We start from the raw sequence: 14,046 nt of genomic DNA on the forward strand, positions 1-14,046 counted from the left end.
TATATAATGCGATTAAGCCTGGAAGGCAGGCCTCGTTCTTTCTACAATTTGTCATGCTCAATTGCTTGTAGGAATTATAATGGCCTTCCCTTAAAGGTGTAGATTTCCCTGCATGTTTCTCTATCATACGGCAGAGCTGTACTCTGTACCACCCACGCAACCTCCTTCTGCAGGGCTGGCAATGATAGTCGCCATCTGGCTAGTAGGAATCCTTGGGCTTCGTCCAGCTCACTCTTCTTTTGATGTGTGTTTTATGTGCAGACACACGGATGGCAAAGATCCCAAATTGCTACAAAGACCACAACAACAAATTAAAAGTCACCACAGACACATAATTGCTACCAGGCTCATCATCAGATCCTCAAAGAGCAGAATGGAAGCTCAGTCGATGTCGGATACGCCACAAGTCTCTGGCTACCGCGCTGAAAGATAAACAGAGCGGCTGCTGTCTGGAAATATGTGATTATATGCAGATACATGACAGTGTGATTTCATTAAATGCAGTTTTTATAGTCAGCCTAAACAAATTATTCAGCCTCAGCTCCACTTTGCCTCTCTGCGTGTCTTCAGTTGCAGCTCCCGAGTTTTCTCGGTTTCCCTCTCACCACTGCTGCTGTGTGGTCGTGGATTCGGGGCTGCTGATTATAGTGTTGGCTGTGTGCATCGCCCGCTGGACAGCGACAGACAAGAAGAAGAAGAGAAAGAAGAGGAAGACTGACTGCTAAAATTACCCACAAAGACCAGACCACTTTCAGCAGCACATCAACAACGCCTCCAACAGAAGCCAGTGGAACAGCCAGCGCGTTACAACCACAGCGGTGTCCATTAAAAAACAAAAAATAAAAAAAATACCTCACGTGTGTGTCCGTGCTTGCATTTTGTATCTTGAGTTGTTGCAAAGTTTTTTTTCTTTGGTGCAGTCTTCTGTACAGGCTACTTTGCTTCATGCGCTTTAATTTAAATCACCTGAACTGAACCCTGCAGCTGTCTCCTGAATATAATATTGCACATAAAGCTAAAGCTTGGCTTACAACCTGCATGACCTTCTGTGCTAATAAATTCAGCACTACAGGCTTTGCAAAACGGCTCATGCAAATGTATACATTTGCATTTTAGTGACTAAAATATAAAACAAAATAAAACATTTAGTTGTTTTTGCCATCATTCATTGACTAACTAACATTTTCTGTGCCGTAAAAGAAAACAGTTTCTTAATATTAACACTGGTTAACTTGAATTAATTTTCAACATAATTATCTGTTTAAATATTTTCAGTATGACACTGATAAATGATCTTATGAATCTGAAGTCTGGAGATCAGTACATTCCTCAACAATCTGGAAATCTTGGAAATAAATAGAAGTTCAGCAAACACTGCAAACACTGGTTGGAAATAAAATCATGTGATATTGATAACACGGACTGGGATGATGCGTTTATGTTCGTTTTTTTCTATTGTATAATATATTTGCTCATTTGTTTATTTCCCGAGATGCCTTCGGGGCCCGACACACCGCTGGCTACAAGCTAAATGAGGGTCTTATGCATTGGAAGCAGACATTAGACGGCACCGAGGCCAAAAAGACTACCGCCCGAACAGGGACTTGAACCCTGGACCCTCAGATTAAAAGTCTGATGCTCTACCGACTGAGCTATCCGGGCTCTGAAGACTGAGCTACAGCTACTGTAGATATGATTATATCAGTACTGTACAGTATCGTGTTAGCTGTACCTTAGCTTACTTTTCCGGCTACAGAGATGAATACACCTGACCCGTAGCGCGCCCCCTGAGGCCGGACACTGTTCACGGTGCGTTAATGTGTCATAATAAATTCATAACATTTTCATCTAAGTCCGTATATCCCTTGTGGGAAAACACTTAAAACTTCTTCGGTTGTGAAACCAAGAATACGACATAAAAATGACAGTAAGCTACACAACAGAACTTACCTAGCTAGCTAGCTGAGCCAGTTAGCTACCTGTTAAGTCGAATGTTATTGGCTAATGTGCTAGCTGCCGTTAGCGTTAGCTTAGCAGCGCTGAAGTTAGCCTCCGATTCACAGCTTCTGATTCAGCTCAGGGAAACCTGACTTAGACTTTGATTTGTCCAGTCCTTTATAATGTAAAACCTTAATAGGCTTTTAGATAAATCCTTAATGGTGTCTGAAAACCACTTAGAAACCCGATTTAACATCTTAACCACAACAGATCAAGTGTAGGTCAAAACCACAATATATATGTATATATGTGTACATCTGTACACATTTTTATTTAATCTTTTTTTGTTGTTTTTTTTGCCTGAAATGTGGAAAAAAATAACACTATATATAATCAGAAGGATAAAGAAAATAATCTATATAAACGGGTCAAATTTGGACTGGATTAGACAGAAAGGCAGAAGATTAATTAAAATACAGATTCTAATTAATTAAATTAGTTTCTATGTGTAAACATGGCAGCTTGAACAGCTTATTTTTTTTCCTGATCTGGACCACATTATAGTAGATCAAGATGTAAAATCAAGTCAAGTCAGAGTCAAACGGGTCAAACATAGACTACATTGTCACAGACAGACTGGAGAATCTTTAAAACACAATTGCTGATTTGTGAAACCTTTTTTCTGTTTGTGTGAAGGCAGCAAGAGAGAGATTTCACTGTCTTTTTTTTATTCTCTTCTTTAACCTTCCAGGGACAATCTAGTCCAGATTTAATCAGTTTATATGATGTGATTGTATATCTAAACCTGGTTTTAATGGAGTCCAGATGAGGTTTTTTGTTTTGTGTTTTTACAAATAAAATAAATATATAACAAATTAGACACTGTGATTTAAAGAATCACCGGCCTCGCTGCCATAATCTAGTCCAGATTTGACCTGTTTATACACAGCGGCTTTGGATCTGGACCCAGTCTAATGGGTTGCAAACGTTTAAAAAAAAAACAAAAAAAAAACAGAGATGTATTTATTTATTGTTTACAATTTGGAATAAGGGGTTGATGAATTACAAACTCTGGTTTCAATCATTTTCAAACTCTCTGGGTCATTCCAGTTCAGAGTTGACCAATTTTTATGAGGTGGTTTTAAATGTGAACCTGGTCGTAGTTCAGTCCTCTTACTGTGCGCAAGCCTAACAACATATGTACGTTTTTGTAATGTTACACAAGGTTTACGACAGTATCAAAAAGATTTTCTACCCTGCCAACCAATACCGGCGTCACTAACGAAAAATGATTCGCAGGCCCCAGCGAGATTTGAACTCGCGACCCCTGGTTTACAAGACCAGTGCTCTAACCCCTGAGCTATGGAGCCTGTGATGAAGGCGTATGACGTCACAATCACCTAAATATTTTCCATTCGGATGGACGACGTATGGAATATTCTATCCATTGTTTAGTGATTTAAGTTCGTTTTTTCATTATGTTTTGCAATTATTTGAGAAACAAGTAAACTTTGTCGCGCAGTGCACGCCGGGATACGCCCCGATCTCCGTGAGCCGACGTAAACGGGGAACGAGGAGGCGAACAGAGAGACGTAGGAGCCTCGGCTGAAATGACGACGGATGCACTACATTAACCGACGATATTAAAATGTTCACAAGGCTTCTAAAATACGCCCGAGCTGCATTAAACTTGAATAATTTGTGATCAATTTGCTGAGAGAAATTCATGTGAGGTTTCGTGTGTCCAGCAGGTGGCAGCATGTCACCACCTGCACCGAGACAACAACATCTGCAGCACACTGGGGACGGTTTAAAACATAAATGTGGATGTTTAAAGCAACTAAAAGAACGAATTAACACATTAAAATTACATTTGATGAAGACAATAAATGCCTTCATTTGTTTTCAAGCATTTTTTTTGGTGGTGTAGCTTTTTTTCTGCACACATTTTTGTAACATCTCAGATTTGAAAGGCCAGTAAACCTAAGAATCTGTCGTAAATTCTTCATTAAAACAATCCGAGCAGTGAACTAGAAAGTGGCCAGAGAGAAAGTTGAGCGTTGCTGCCACGTGCAGCAGGTGGCGGGATTACAGCGTGCGTTTTTCTCCTGTTTCACGTGCACAGGTGCGCGATGAAAGGCGACCGGTAACGTTGAAAGTATGTCAGATAAGGTCAAAGCTCGCAGCAGTAAATAGCAGAGCTGCGCCTCACGGTGCTGCCAAGAGAAGTGATTTGTGGCTTGTCCACCCCCGAGCACCACGGGTGGGTTTTTTCTGGGCGTGGACGGGGGGGGCAGGAGCTGGAGGAGGGTGGCTGGGTTTGCTGTCCTCTCTGCACACTCAAGTTTTCCTACAACAAGGTGAAGATGGACGCGCTCGGATACTTTGGATAAACATGGCACTTCACGGCACCATGGACGCACCGTTTTTGTACTCTTAACCCATCAGGGAATCACTTTCCTCTCTGTTTGGATATTTTATTCTAGAGAACTAAAAGGCAGGATATTTTTTTTGGCTTTGTCGGGGTAGAAGGAGAGACAGAAGGAGCCATGGTGGAGCCGAAAGGGTAGATTGAATTCATGAAGAGGTGCGTTGCGCTCCTGGATTTTGTTCCAAAAGTCTTCGACGAGGAGGGTGGACGCAGATCACATCAACAGGTGAGTGTTTTATTCACTTCAAGTCCCAGTTAAACTCTGTGAAAGCTGCAAACCTGATGAGATCAATACAGTTAATACTTCTATGCGAACTCCAAAATCTTAATAAAGTCTCACTAACGCGTCACCTTGGGGCCAAAGGCGCATGTGTTTACGAGTCTCCGGGGTTTTGCTGAGCGCTCCCGGGATGCAGACCAGTTGAACCGGTTCTGATCGGACTCTCCGGGTGAGGTTGGGGAGTCGTTACTACTGAGGTTGCGCTGTTGGAAGCCACTACTTTCTTTCTGCTACGCCCCAAACTACGGGAGAAAAACACACACTAGCTGTAGCTGTGTACACCCTGCCCAGGCTGGATCTGAACAGATACATCCAGCTGCAGCTCCGCGACGAGGAACCACAGAAGCGTGTTTTTTTTTTTTCTTGTTTTCCCACCGAGGAGGAGCAGATTTCCTCCCGCAGAAGGCAGAAGGCAGAAGGCCGTCGCTGGAGAAGCCAGCCGTGCGTCTGGAGCGGCACTAGCACAACAGAACCGTCGGTGTCCGGGCCCGCTTCTGGTGTCTGCTCGCTCCGCCGCTGTTTCGACATCACACCGCGGTGCTCGAACAACCACAGCCGTGATTTCAGGCTCCCCTCGGCCATGCGAGGAGCTCGGATCTCCGCAGAAGAATGCGCCGCCTGCTCCCGGCGCTAGCTCGGCCGCGGCTCCATGTAAGACAGCATCCCGCTTTGTTTTAGCTCCGGGACACCGTCGGCCTGTTTATCACGAGGTTTACACTCTGTGGAGGGGCTCGATTACAGCTGATAGCGACATAAAAAGCCGCTGTGTGTAAATGGCACCTGGTCCGGGGCTGGCCTCTGCCTCCGGCACACAGCCTTGATTTTGGCTCGTCTCCGAGCGGCTTAGCGGCGCTCGGAGCTGCGCAACTCACTGCTTTTCCTGCTATTTCATGTTTTAATTTGCTCTCCAGGGCCAACAGTAACAACATGCTCCTGGCCTCTGCCGTGGTGGTGTGGGAATGGCTGAACGAACACGGCCGGTGGCGGCCCTACAGCCCCGCCGTCTCCCACCAGATAGAGGCGGCCATCCGGAGCAGCGACCCCCGCGGAGGGAGCGTGGTCCTCGGCCAGGTGGACAGCCGCCTCTCGCCGTACATCATAGACCTCCAGTCCATGCACCAGTTCAGACAGGACACAGGTAAGACGGCTGGGGGTGTGTGAAAGCTTGTCCTGTCTGTTTATTGGAGCTTCATGGTCATAAAACTTCCATTGCACTGCAGCAGGGAGTGTAAGTGGCTTTAAAACGGTTGTTGTGCATTAATGTACAATCTGCTTCTTTGACATCTGGATGCTGTTTACTGCTCACTGTGGTCACACCTTCAGCCCTGAACACACCGCTGTGTATCTGCACCGTCCTAAATCAGGGTCTCGGTGCTTCTGTCCGGACCTCTCGCATCAGAAAACCTGAATATAACTTGACAGAGATTCAGTGGATCTGCTCTGTGATCCTGCTGTTGTCCAACAACAGTGTGCCAGATGTTGGCACAAGACTTATTTGGGTCAATATGGGGGAAATATGCAATATGTGGAATCAAAAGACACCATCTGTGTGTTTTCAAAGGCATTGCATTTCTAGGTCTGGGTGTAAAATAGCAGGACAAATGTGCATTTCACATCACCACAGCTCGCTGTATCTGGAGACATGTGTGGAGAGTTTTGGCTAAAATGTGGACCAGAAGACTGAAGCTTGTGAAGGTTGTGACTGCAGCCCGTGATTATGTTTTAATGCTGAATAATGTGTGAGTTGTTTGGTCTAGAAAATGTCAGAAAATGTCAAATCGATGTTTCCAAAGATGACAAATGTTTTGTCCGCAACCCAAAGATGTTCAGTTTACTGTCGTAGAGGAGGCAAGAAACCAGAAAACAAACTGGGATCAGAGTTCAGAGGTAGTTTGAATGAAACTGATTGACAAGATTGACTTTTTCTGTTTAAACAAAATGCAGACGAGTAACTCCGAGTAAACATGAAATAAGTTCTAGACCTAACCGTCTCCATGAGGTTGGGCCAGTTCAACGGGTGTTCACAGGTAGTCCAAAAAAATAATGGATTCATCCTGGAAAGATGCTGATGAAGCGCTTTTCTCTTTGTGAAAGTAACACCAGAACTTGTCACCCAGTGAGACTTTGGTAGGATGACAGCAAATCAACTCAACATGTCGCTCTGGGACTAAAGTTCTAATAACTGCTCGTGTGCTAATAAGTTCCAGTTTGTGCTGTAGCTGTGAGGAATTAGGCCTATTGTGCTCACATTTGGCTCGCGGCACTGAGACTTGAACAATAGCACTCGAGAGAAAAGTCACCACAACAAACCGCCAACGCTATTTGTGACTTTTAGTGAATCTGTGATGCGGAGCAGATGTTCGCTGTGCGGCCACGGCCTGCGTTTGGTGGCTCCAGCAGCATGACGGTCTGGAGCAGCTGTAAATGACCATCGCTGCAGCGAGTTAGCCGCATACTTTAGCCCTGATCCGCTGGCACTGCACACATACAGGCACACAGCAGCTGCAGCAGCCTCCCAACACGGAGACAAGAAACACAGAGACCTTGATTCTGTGGACAGAATGGAATATTTCAAGGCCTAATGAGCAGAGAGTTCACTTCAGTCGTCCTCCCTCTGGAGCTCCCCTCCTCCTCCCGGGGTCCCTCACCCTCTCCCCCCCGTCCTCTCTCTTGTACGAGTGTTTAGTTTCGTCAATAGGCGAATGTCCCAGGGGCCTTTCGGGTTTTGCTTCGACACGGGAGAGACAGAAAGTGTGTGTGTGTGTTCTGTGGAAGGAGCGAGATAATTGGGGAGAGTGTGTTCTCTCCCCTCTCACGCTCTCTTGTCTCTCGCTCCTCCGCCATTGTCGGATTTTCCCAAACAGATGCGAGTTCCTCCGTCGTGGCTGCGAGACACGAGGTGGAAGTCCGAGGAGAAGCCGAGCAGATCTCAGAGTTTGTTACCAGTTGGGCGAAGTGGAAGACGAAGGGAAGGAGGAGAGCGGTGGAAGATGACGGGTGGTCGTTTCCACTTAGCGTCCAGTCATGAGTTGGCAAAACGCCACTTTGTGTTGAATGGTATATTTCTCCCGCTGTTGCTCTTTTTAATGCACCAAACACCAACATGGCAGAGCTTAGCTAGCACTGATGGAGCGGCTGTAGCGGGTTCTCTGGGTGCACTGTTCCCTTCATGACCTCATGAACTGTTCGCTGCTGCTTTTAGATGATCTGCCCTCCTGGTTTGCCCACAAAACGCAGCCCTGCAGACGACCTGTTTGACTCGATGGTGAATAAGTCCAACCGAGCAGTCTCAGTTAGGCTGGGCCTCTTTTTTTTTTTTTAAGTAAATTTTTTTGGCCTTTGTGCCTTTATTTAATAGTGACAGTGAGAGAGAGACAGGAAAGTGGGGGAGAAGAATGGGGGGAAGGACATGTGTGAAAGGGTCATGAGCGGGACTCGAACCCATGACCTCCACATCGGGACTGTAGCCCTGTACATGGGACACCAGCTCTACCAGGTGAGCTATAGCGGCGCCCCAGGCTGGGCCTCTTTTAAGGGTGTTCACGGGTTGTTTGCAGCTTTTGGGCATTTTGCCTGCAGTGAATCAGTTAATGTGCAAATAGGAAACGTGTGCAGGTGTGAAACGAGTACTGGAGTAGCTTCAGTCAGCATAACAGCACCAGTAAAAGTCATGCATTTACATGTTTTATTAGATAGACGTATTGCTAGTTCTAATTATGGATGCGTTCTTGTGTTGATCACAGCTGTGCAGCGGTTCTGCTACGTTGCACCTGCTGCCTGTGAAATTACCCTCAGGGATCAATAAAGTTTGATCCATAATGTTACATCATAATTTATTTGCTGATGATTAAAGTCAATCTACAGCATCACTGAAGTTGGCAAATAACTGTAGTGGAGTAAAATAAAATATGTTTTCCTCTGAATTCTAGTGGAGTAGAGCTATAAATTAGTAAAAAATGTAAATATTAAAGTTACTCAGGATCGTGCTTAGAGGCAGAACTTGAGTAAATGTTGGATTCCTGCGCTGGTTGTTCAGGAAGCCTCTCGTTGTTTTGGTGCGTCTACCTGTGAGAACATCCAGAAAGTCCAACTGCTGCTGCTGCTTGTGACTCATTTGCATATTGCTAATTTGACATCCGACTGGTTCCGTCTCTCTGGGTTTCTTCTCTTTCTGTTGTTGTTGTGCGTGTTTGTGTCTCTTTGTTGCTTTTTGTGGCTCTCTGCATTTGTTTTGAGTCATTCCGTCTTTGCAGTTGTTTGCTTTTATTAGTTGCTTGAAGTGTTTCTGTTCGTTTGGCTTCTCTTTCAGTCAGTTTTAATCACTTTCTGGTCATTTTATGAGTCTTTTGCTCTGTTTTTTTATTGGTTTGGGTCTCTTTGTGGTTGTTGTAATTGCCTGAGCAGTCATTTTGCATCTGGTTTTCCTTTTCTGTGTCTCAGAGGTTATGTTTTATCTCTGTTTGCATCTGTTTTCCGTCTTTCTCTGCACGTTTCTCTGAGTGAATGTTTAACAAACACGAAGCGAGCTAAACGTGGTCGCGTCCGTTCGGTTGGACCAGTTCAACGCTGTAAAAACATGGAGGTGTTCACAGTTAGTCTGGTTCTCCTGCTGCCAGAAACATTGGATTCGATGTTGTCCTTTTGTAGTTGTGAAAGTAACACCAGAGATTGTTCACCAGTGAGAATTTCAGTATCGGTTTAGTTCTGACAAAGATTCAGCGACCTTTTGGCTGAACTGCAGGCTGTGTTCACACAGAGCAGAGAGAAACTAGATCAAAATCTAAAGAGGAAAACATATATTATGTAGAGACGTCTTTTCTTCCAGCACTGGTAACACCTGTGGACACTCGGAGAAATGTTGGACATGTATGTTCCATTCTTTCCAATTTTTGTGGTTGTGCTGTGTAGAGAAAAATCTGCTTTGGAGGTCGAAGAGTTAAATATAAGATATTTGAAAAGGACAAAAAGATACAAAAACAAAAAACAGGATTCGATATTTGATAAAGATCTAATATAACGCTGAAGAACCAAAACTCTCATCAAAGCTTTCTTCAATGTAGAGCTACTTAGTGTACCTACTAAGTTTCTCCTGCTTGGAAACTAATAGACTGGATGAGGCTATTATGGGCTAGTTTTGGGCTTTTCCATATAGACGGACACAGCGAGCAACAAGATGTGCAGACCAGCCTCTACAGGACACCAGGTTTCCTCCTCACGTTGGGAATCGCAGCAGAATAACGGTTTAAATGCCCCGCCGACGCACTCTGCACCGTCACCGCAGACAGCGAAGCGTTTAGCGGCGTTCAGGAAACACTCGATGCAAGCTGGAGCTCACGTTCCCTCGCAGCGTCACTGCTCATCAGTGTGGTGTTCCCGCTCTGCACCTCCCAGAGATCACTAGTCAGGTACGATGGACGTTACTGCGGCGGCGGCGGCGGTCACTCTTCTGTCCAACTGTTGGAGGCTTTTCATGTTTCTTAAAATTCTGACTTTTCAGACAGTTTTCCAGGCCATCGGGCTCGCTCTAATCACATTCATGCTTCTACAAAGTTGTTTATGTCTAAGAGCAACAAACAAGACTTCCTGAAGACAGAAAAGATCTGACAGCAGATCTGCATCCTCTTCCTTTCAACTTTACATCTTTAATTTGCAACACAAGAGGTGATTCTGAGATATTTATATTTGAAACAAAGATCTCACACTTAGCATGTCCTGGTTAAAGTCTGTCTAAAGCAGGAGTAAACCTGCACAACAGATGCTGCCAAATTTACAAGTTAAGTTTCAAAATGGGGAAAAGAATCAACACTGTTCCTCTGCTCTAAACTAAGTTAAGCGAAGCAGTCTTTGGTGGGCGTGTGTTTCCGGCGACGGCAGCCGATGTCGGCGGGGATGGAAGGTGGAGGCCGAGGAGGGACGTAGTCGGTTCAGCCTCATTCATCAGTCTGTCAATCCCAGTTGTCTCTCATGAAAATTAGTAAAACTAGCTGGTGTAGAACGCTCACTGTAGAGGTGGACGTCAGCGGTGACCCTCGTTATTCCATCGCCGTGACTCGTCACAAAATCAATCCACCCTCTGCTTCGTCTCATCGTTATGAGGACATCTGAATAATGACACTTAGCTGCTCTACAGATCCTGGTTTCCAGGTACGTTTGCACAGCTAGCTAACAAACTGTAGGCGGCCGTAGGTGTAGTTGCTTCTGACTGAGCAGGAGAACCACTCATGCTAATACGTTCTAGTTTTTATATAATCCAATTTAACCCTCTGAAACCCACCAGCAGGTTTGAAAGGTTTGTTAGCGCCAAAATTATGCCAGAAACAGACTTTTTTGAACTAAACGTGTCATTTTGGGAGGGAAAATGACCAAAATCTAAGCTTGAAATCATGACATGATGTTAAAAACACTTTATTCTACGTGTGGTGATCCTGTAGAAACCAAAGTATTCTGCGCCTCTTGGTGCAACCAGGAAACCAGAACAGAAAGAGTCAGTGGTTATTGGGTTGAACTGCCGGCTGTGTTTTCTGAGAGCAAAGAGAGGAAACAAGTATGGAAACACTTTCAAAATGTTAAAAGTGTCGGCTAGACCAGTGAGAAGCTTGGAAAACAAAACTGTGCATGTGTGTTTTATTAATTTTTGTAATATAAATAATCTTTTTTTATGATTTCTGGCATTCTAACTGTGTCACTGAGTTCCCTTCACTCTTAGCTACGATCGTGCTGTTTTTATGGAGGTGCAGTAAAAAAACGAGCCTGCAGAAAGTTAATGTGACAGGAGCAAAATAAAAAAAATAAATTGGCCAGAAACTGCTCAGAGTTCAGAAGGTTAACGGTCTGACGCCAGCGTTCAGCGCGATGCAGTTTTCAGCCTTTTCACATGTTTTCAGCCGTTGTTGAATTTCCTTGACACAGAGTTTGAGAAGGTTCTGCTGCTCTGTTATCGACGCCACTTATACGAGTAAAACTTTTGTGATTAGACCTGCGTTTGTGATGATGACAGACGTCTGAGTCGGCTGTGATTTTCAGCTGAGTATGAAGCAGAAGTTTGGGAGACGAATGCTTGGAGCTGCCCTACAGAAAAACGTCAGCCTGTCAGCAAAGTTCACAATAAGTTGCCTTCGAACTCCTTGGACTGCAGTCACTGAGAGAAGGGTGTGGTTTTTTTAAAAAGAGGATTGCGTAAATGCATTTTTGTGTCACGTTGATGAAAGTCTGTGTTTTTATTTCACGGGGCTTTTGAAGGCTGACTCGTCATCAGTTTCTTTGAGGGCATCTTTTCTTCTCCCTGCTCCTGCAGCATGTTGCTCCTCTCCTTCCAGCTGGTCCTGCTGAAGGAGACACATTCCCAGACCCCCACAAAGCCCCGGGGCGCGAGGGTCACGGTGGAGGGAGGGCAGAGGGGGTGGATGGAGGCGAAGGCGCTCCCCAGAGACCAGGGCAGGAGTGGGGGGTTGGACTCCGGTGACAAGAGAGAGGGGGGAGGGAGTGGCACCAAACATTGAGACTGACTTTGTTTACAGGCACAACAAACCGGGTTACTGGAACAAACAAGGTTATGACGGGAAATAAACACGCAGTGCAGTAAACCTGCGCCCACGACGTGTCGGGTCTTTGTCGGGGCGGGCGGTGCAGATTCTTCTGAGGTACTGAACCTGAACACTTTGTTGGTACTGACTGAAATGTGTTCATTGACAAAACTGCCAAAGTTTATGAAAGCTGGACCTCAAAAAAGAACGAGTTTGGACGTGAAGTGCAGGCAGAGACCAAATGATAAGAGACAGAGAGGAAAATAAAATGGATCAATGTAATAAATGCAGCTCAAAAACAGTGAGCAGAGGAGCCAGCTGTTGGAGGATACACTCAGCATGGTGAGACATCTCTTTAGAGTGAATGAGTCGGGTGAAATGCAGGGTTTAGACATTTCAAAAATTATTAAGACATCATTGTTTCCAGTGTTTGTAAAACCTGTGGTAAAAATATTAGGGAAGAATTCATTTTTTATGAAGGGTTTATGGCATTAGAATAACACATTTTAAAATTTCTTTACTATTTCAAAGAGGTGCATGACTTTGAATTGCTGTAACAATGAGCCCACAGTGAGGAAAAATGTGATGGAAGCAAAACAAACACCCAGAGAATGTTTGGAGGGTTAGAAAAAGGGCGATGTAGGGATGACCGGATGACCGATAACCTGCAACAATAAATGAATCAATCAACAAATACTGACCTGAGGTAGCATTACTATATATACTGATATTGCAGGCTTTGTCAACTGCTATACAGGCAGCACAGCCACACAAGTCAGTGCGCTATAAGAGCACTGCATCGACCTCAGCTTATCTAAAATAGGTGAGCTCTGGCTGGAGGTCATTAAGCGTCACAGAGTCATGGCTGCTAGCTGCTAGCTGTCCCCCAACGTGGAAGTGCCCATTGGCTATACGACCACCTTCTCAGGTTACTACAGCTTATAAGGGTCTGTCTGCTGCCTTATCAGTTAATCTGTTTTATTTAGTTAATTAACTGTGAATCCAAAAATGCTGTTATTGTATCAGCACTAGCGATACTCAGGATGGCTTCAGAATTAGTCGTACAGTTGCTGAAGTTGAAGATGACGATGCGCGTATTGTATTTAAAGAAGTTTTTTTCTCTAAAGTGTTACGGTTACTTGTACCAGATGTGTTTCGTTGATGTAATCGTTGACATCAGCGGTTTAGTCGTCGGTCGGCTGCAGCAAAGTCAGCCTGGGTTCAGCGTGAACGTTTCCAAACAGCCGAGACCTCCAGAGTCTGGGACTGTTTCACATTAAACCAGGACAGTAATGAAGTGGTTCATCTGATCTGTGAGGGAAACCGTTTGGATGAATGTGTACAATGGTGGATAGATTAATTATTAGATAAGTAGTCTGTAGTGGCGGCTCCTCTCCAGCCCTGATCTGGAATCTTTGGACTCTTATTAAAACCTCTTTCTTGCCTACGTGGTGTTTAAGAACTCAACAGACATGAACCTGAAGTGCACGTCAGCGTGCTGTCTGTGGGAGCGCTTGCTGACACATCAGTTCTGGTAATTTGTCACCATTTTACACAGTTATACCGTCACCGTCTCTTGCTTCATCCGTTACGTCTCCTCTTCTTCTTCTTTTGTCCCCCAAGTCTTGGCTTTATGTCGCACTTCCTCTGGTTCACCCGATCTACAGTATCCGTCGCTCGGCGCTTCTCTTTTCTCGGCCATCGCCCTCTTTCTCCTGCTTTTCTCTCTCACACTCTCTGAAGCCGAAAATTGACTCTGAACCCGATACTCGGGGGACGGGACTCTTTCAAGGTGAGACAAAGTAGAGACAAAGACGAGAGAGAGCTGAAGGGAGTAGGCGGCACGACAAAGCCGGAGGGTAGGGGGGTGAAAA

The 14,046-nt window shown here is 44.9% G+C and overlaps 2 non-coding genes across 2 annotated transcripts; both read right to left on the reverse strand.

Annotated features, from left to right (window-relative positions):
- Nucleotides 1–1,589: 1,589 nt before the first annotated feature.
- Nucleotides 1,590–1,662, reverse strand: trnak-uuu (transfer RNA lysine (anticodon UUU)). The gene has a single exon. It is a non-coding gene; the product is annotated as a tRNA-Lys (tRNA).
- Nucleotides 1,663–3,235: 1,573 nt separating this feature from the next.
- Nucleotides 3,236–3,308, reverse strand: trnat-ugu (transfer RNA threonine (anticodon UGU)). The gene has a single exon. It is a non-coding gene; the product is annotated as a tRNA-Thr (tRNA).
- Nucleotides 3,309–14,046: the final 10,738 nt, after the last annotated feature.

The sequence above is a fragment of the Stegastes partitus genome, unplaced genomic scaffold (genome assembly GCF_000690725.1).
Source record: "Stegastes partitus isolate 25-593 unplaced genomic scaffold, Stegastes_partitus-1.0.2 Scaffold1140, whole genome shotgun sequence".
NCBI lineage: Eukaryota > Metazoa > Chordata > Actinopteri > Pomacentridae > Stegastes > Stegastes partitus.